This window comes from Crinia signifera, chromosome 1, assembly GCF_055691185.1.
Source record: "Crinia signifera chromosome 1, ASM5569118v1, whole genome shotgun sequence".
Lineage (NCBI taxonomy): Eukaryota > Metazoa > Chordata > Amphibia > Anura > Myobatrachidae > Crinia > Crinia signifera.
The window spans coordinates 254878024-254884023 of NC_139217.1; the positions used below are offsets into that span (position 1 = coordinate 254878024).

At 40.6% G+C, this 6000-nt stretch overlaps 1 long non-coding RNA gene across 3 annotated transcripts in view; it reads left to right on the forward strand.

Annotated features, from left to right (window-relative positions):
• Positions 1–4078, forward strand: part of LOC146073275 (uncharacterized) — a 99216-nt gene extending 95138 nt beyond the window's left edge. For all 3 annotated transcript variants that reach the window (XR_014473275.1, XR_014473276.1, XR_014473277.1), the window contains one exon: positions 837–4078. This is a non-coding gene — a long non-coding RNA (uncharacterized LOC146073275). The remainder of the gene's footprint in view (positions 1–836) is intronic.
• The last annotated feature ends 1922 nt before the right edge of the window (positions 4079–6000 follow it).

Below are 6000 nucleotides of genomic sequence, written 5' to 3' on the forward strand. Positions count from 1 at the left end.
TTGGTTGTCCAACTGAAAGCCTAAAGCATACCTGCAGATTTTCGTGGGACAGTCCCCAGCAGTCTCCCCTGTTGGATGGGATGGGGATGGGAGTCGACCTCACGGGAGTGCTGTGATCATAGGCCATGCCCGTGACCCTGAGGCCTCTCCCAAAAAAATTGGGGGGGGGGGGGGGGGGGGCGTGCAGTCGGCCCCAATCAGTGTGCTCCAAAGTAGAGTGGTATGCTCAACATGACCTTAATAAACATTGATTCACTTGTATGTCAACATTTGTGCTTGGATAAAAAAAAAAAATACTTGCACTGATGACAAACAGCCACTTGGTAAGGTTTCCGCTTTCATATGTATAATACTGTGTGCACACCTCTTAACTGTCCCGATTGTGGCCGTACAGTCCTGCTAATTGGAGACTGTAGCACTGTCCCTCTGCAGGTCACAGTGTCCTGTGGGCGGGGGCACAGTTGGGAGAGACGATGATCACTGCTGCTCTGTTCGGCAGAGCAGCCGGTGATCAATGGATAGATGGCATGGACATGCCAATGCCATCTATTCAGTGCAGGGATGGAGGCAGGGGCTGCCCAGCTGCTCGGAGAGTGCTGATCACGCCACTGAAATGTAAAGGTAGGGTCATGCCCCATTTGCCCGAGGCTCTGCCCCTTTGTTGTGGTCACGGCCCCGTGTGAGAACTTTATACCTAACATGTGTATAGCCTACCGGTAGCTTTCATTTCATACAGTTGTGATTGTAGTGTTACAATGCTTCGGAGCACATTTTACTGCTCATATAACCACTGCCACTATCTGTTTGTACTCACAGCGTATATTGTTTCTCCACAGGGTGAAACCCTCAACTCTCAAAACAAAAGTGGAAGTCATCAGCAACCTTAACCTGGTGGTTATAGAAAAGAAAGAACACATAGAGATGTTAATGAAGACTTCATACAAAGCAGCTACAGCTTCTGAAGCAAAATAAAATTAGTATTCAAAAAAAGGAACATACTGTACATATGTGATGCCATTTTTGGATAAGTTACAGGTTGTAGATTGATGGTGGGAATTTGACATACTGTACCTGATTTTTTTGTTTTATATGGATTTATTTTTAAATGTACTGATTGTACTGTTTACAATACTAAATTACTACATCTATGTCATATAAATGTAACTTTTGGGGAATTTTCTAATTAGTAATTTGTTGTCCAGATTTCTTTTAATTACTTAACTGATTTAACCCTTTGAGTGCCAACATCTCTGAGAGAGATGTGCAAAAGATCTGCTAAAAAATGCCAGCGTCGCTCACATTTGTTATATAAATTCAAATAAAAAATGTTGTTTAAAAAGATTATATTTCCTATATCAGGTAAACATTACAGTTGATTATGATGAATACAAATGTTTGCTTGGCAATATTCACACCTATTTTGACAAATCCACTTGGCACTAAAAGGGTTAAATAAACATTTTAGCCAGCTGGAGTTCTAAAAACGAACTGTATGTAGAGATGTATGTGCAATTTGTTTTCAAACTAAATGACTTACAGTAGTTGCTTAGTATGGGGGATTTCCACATTTGGGCAAATCAGAAGTAAGTCGGCACTGGAGCAAAATCTGATAAGAAATACAATCTGACAGTGTGTGCACTAACTGAGACCAATAGAATCAGTGCTCGGCTTGAACAGCCCAACTAGACCACATGGATGAATGAGCAAATTGTATGAGCACCATAATAGACTATGCTGCCTGAGATAGCAACTGAACCGAGAACCGCTTTATCCATGACATATGTAGGAGTGTAATGTGCAATGTAAAATGCAAATACTGTCATGATAATATTTCCAAACATAGTTGAAGTCAATCATTCACGCCTTATATATCACGCTAGATATCTCTGGTAGGAGTAGATATTAGGAGAGGCTATTATTGCAGATAGGAGAATTTCCACTGTTATATGGGATGGTGGACTGCCTACCTGACAGCTCTGCCATCCCAATATAATTCCCAAAGGAACAGTTTTATATGACATGCAAATGATAATAGAATTATCATTCAGAGAGATATTTATAAAAAAAATTGTGGGATATTGGCTGTGTTCAGTATGTACACTACAGTATGTATGGGGGCTGCAGCAAATTTCAGAGATATCTGCTGTGATCACCCATTTTTAACACAAAAACCAGCCCCCATATATAGCCATAATTACTATAGGTGCTGCAAAATTGTAACATTTACTCCATGAGTTACACATTGCAAAACTTCCCTGAAGAGCTATGCTTTCAGAGTCCCTGACGCTGGATGTAGTCTACCATGCATTACATTAACCTTTAATCTCTTATTGCCCCAATTATAATTATTGGTAATTGGTCTCAATAACATAAATATGCCAGAAAGTATCACTTCAAAATGGGAGGAAACTTAAATTTTAAGACTGCGTATTGTATTGGTACTTCAGCAGTGAAGAGAGAGGGGGGGGGGGGGGTGTTTGGCTTCCATATTGCAGACTCATTACCATATTGCATGAAATAAAACGTGTAATGTAAAGAAGCTGTAGGTTGAAAAAAGAGTAGGGGAAGTTTCTAGAAGCTGGATCGTGACTCCTCCCTAGGCGGGCTGACTTTTCCTTGTCATATTAATCCACCATGGACCTCCTACCACGTGACTGTTTATCCATATGACATTCATCTGAATGGAGCTGCAGCTTACAAGTGATTTCAGGATTTGAAGGGGGTCCTCAGCTAAGGATAAAACTTTAACCCTGCTCTGTAGAAGGATTACAGATTTCACACAGACATTAACTCTTTTTATGCCTAAACCATGGTTGAAAACTGTTTTTAACATGTTAAGTGCATGTCAGTGTTGCAAAATGAGAATATTGTGCATTGTTCCTTGCCATAACAGTGGCGATGTCATCATTTTGCACTATCCAATATAAGTTGGAAGAGAATTTCTAAGAACGACCCCTGGACAGTCAGATATTTTAACACAAACGGTTGCACAGCTAAGTGCTTTGATTTGAAAGCAACATACATCAACTGGGAGGAGGCCATAAACTACTAGTAGTTAGTACATAAAAACTCCAATTAACTAGCTAATTAACTGCAGAGAAGCATTGTAAAGAGACAGTGTTTAAAAAGCTCATCAAAGTGTCATATTGCAGCCTGCAACAATGTAAAATTGAATGAATGAATGAGTATAATTTTATTCTCAAATTAAAAAAAAGATTTAATTTTAATTCATTGTAAAACGGGACATATACTGGACAGCTCTGTTAAATGAAGAATGAATATTTAAGTTGCTGGTCGGAAATAAAGGTGCTGTTATATATTTGTTGTGTTAAATCAGAAGTCGTAGTTTTCAGTAAAAGGTAGATGGGAAAAACAAAGCAATATAATCATTTTGTCATATTTTGGGAATTCATACAAAAGTGCCAAAAACTTGCTTTTTTGTCAATATCTAGACACAGAACAGAAAATAATAGCATAAGGACAAAGGTTAAACAGTGAAGGCCCGTACACACAGGGCTATTTGGGGCTATATTCTAAGTGATCTGACTAGATTGCTTAGAAAGTATGCACGTATCTCTCAGTGTGTACAGAGTATAGCGATGCTGATGTGCGGTGCCATGCATAGCCATCGACCGCAGGGATAGACAGTGCATGCAGATCTATTAGCATAGGCAAAACTCTGCTCCGCACGGATCGCTCAGCACACATTGTGGGTGTGCAGCCATGTATGCTGTGTGAGCCGTGCTTAAGCACGTCGCTCAGCACCGGGTCCCCCATCGCCCTGTGTGTACAGGGCTTAACAGCAAAACATTGTAGTCAAAGTAGTTAAAGTTATACATAATAGAACAAGTTAAATTATCAAAAAACTCATGAAACCAAATTGAAACACGTCAGGGTATCTCATCCTGTTGCTGAAGTGCTATTGATATTATTAGACAAAATGTGTTGAGGTGTTCCTCTTGTTGGACTGTTCCAGGGAAAATTGTTTACATCCTGGGTATCCAGATAAGCTTGACTTTTGAAACTTACATGTATTTATGGCTATGCACTGAATAAATTATTTTTTTTTATATATCAATTCAGTCTATGTTTTCTCTTTATACTGCATGTTGCTGTCCCTACTGAGAGTAAGACCTTCAAGAACTCAAATGTACTATGAATGTTTTTATTCAGAAAGCGATTTTGGGCAAAAATGTAAACTTGTTGCCTTTATATACAGTACATGTGTATTTGGTTTTTTTTTTTATTTCACTGCCTCACAGTCGGGTGTTATTGCACTAGGAGGTGCTCTCTTGCCATCATTGTTTCCAGAACCATGACTGATGTGAACCATCTGACTTGACTGTAAAGCTGCCACTGCTTATCACAAGGAGTGCACCGATACAAAAGGACGTACTTTATATATGTATATATACAGTATATATATATAGATAGATACACCAAATGGGTGTGGCCCCCGTATTGCGCTATTGAATATTAAGCAACACCTTCAATATATGCCCCCTGTAAGCAATGGATGCAACAACAAAAAAAATATCGGAGTGCAAAAGTTTAAGTACCACCCTACAATATTGTATATTCATTAAAAGAATATAAATCACTCTTCATGTGTCCGATATCTGGTTTTTTTCCACAATAAGTTGCAAGATCCGTTGTATGATGTAGCCATTTATTACAGAAGATAACCAACGCGTTTTGGGTAAGGTTAGTAATCCACTACATCCCCCTGCAGGCTAACCCCCATTACACCCCCATCCTATCCATGACCATACACCCCCATCCCAATTCTGATCATACACCCCCAAGCCTAACTCTGACCTCGCTCCCCACCAGCCTAGCTCTGACCATACAACCTTCCAGTCTAACTCGGACCATCCACCACCCCCAGCCTATCTCTGACAATACAACCCCCCCCCCCCCCAATAGACAGGGATCCTGCTCCTCTTGAGAAACCCCGCCCCCTCAGCAATGTTGTAAATTTCCCAGGCTGGTTTTCCATCCCAATCCGCCCCTGAATACATTGCACCACATTTATTTACATGATCATTTATTTTAAATGAATACATTTGTACTGTATCCACAGCATTATTATCTATCATATTATCTTGTTAGTGATTTATGTGATTAGTTAATGTTATACACTTTACTGCTTAAGTCTACTCTATGCTGTGTAGATCTACAGTATATTCATTTGCCCATTCTTAGCTGCCTTTTGCCATGTGACAGGTCAAAGATATCCTCCATTTTACTTTCGGCTTCAATTAATCTGAGATGAGATGCAGAGAAGCTGTGTTACTGCAAGTCTGCTTACCCTACAGGCTTCTCAACAACAATAAACACATATATATTTATGTACCCATACATTTTTGCACATGTACATTGATGTACCCTGGATAATTACAGCTACATTATATGGACAATCATTTCAGTCTGTATCAATAAAAGTTTAAAGTTATAGAAGTTTCATTGTGCATTATGAGAAGATGGACTTGGTTAAGCTGTGTGAATAGTTACACATTCTATACGTGTAACGAGGGTCAGAACAACATTACTTGGCAGTCATAGAGGATTAGAACATAAAGGCCCCCATACATCAGGCCAACTTTTTATCCCATGTATGTGTAATTCCCAGGGAGCTGCGGGGGGGGGGCAGAAGAATTAAAAAATACCTGGGCGGCCTCAAGGTCCGGGCTGCACTGAGCGCCCGGGGGGGTTGGATGCAGCATCATGGCGGGGAGTCTGCAGTGTCCGGGAAGTGCTGAGCTGATTGGCTGAGAGTGCTTTGTATCCGGCCTATCCTATGAATTTTTTTTAATTCTGCCGACTTCCCGCCCTGCCGCAACGCTGCACCCACACTCCCGGGCCCCTTCACATAGGTGTGTGCCAGCGGTGCTTCACCCTGGCACACACCTACTGATCAGACCCAGCACATCGTGGGTGTAAAAAAAGCACCTGCGATGTGCAGCTGATAAGTCCAATTCGACAGATTGAACCTGCAGC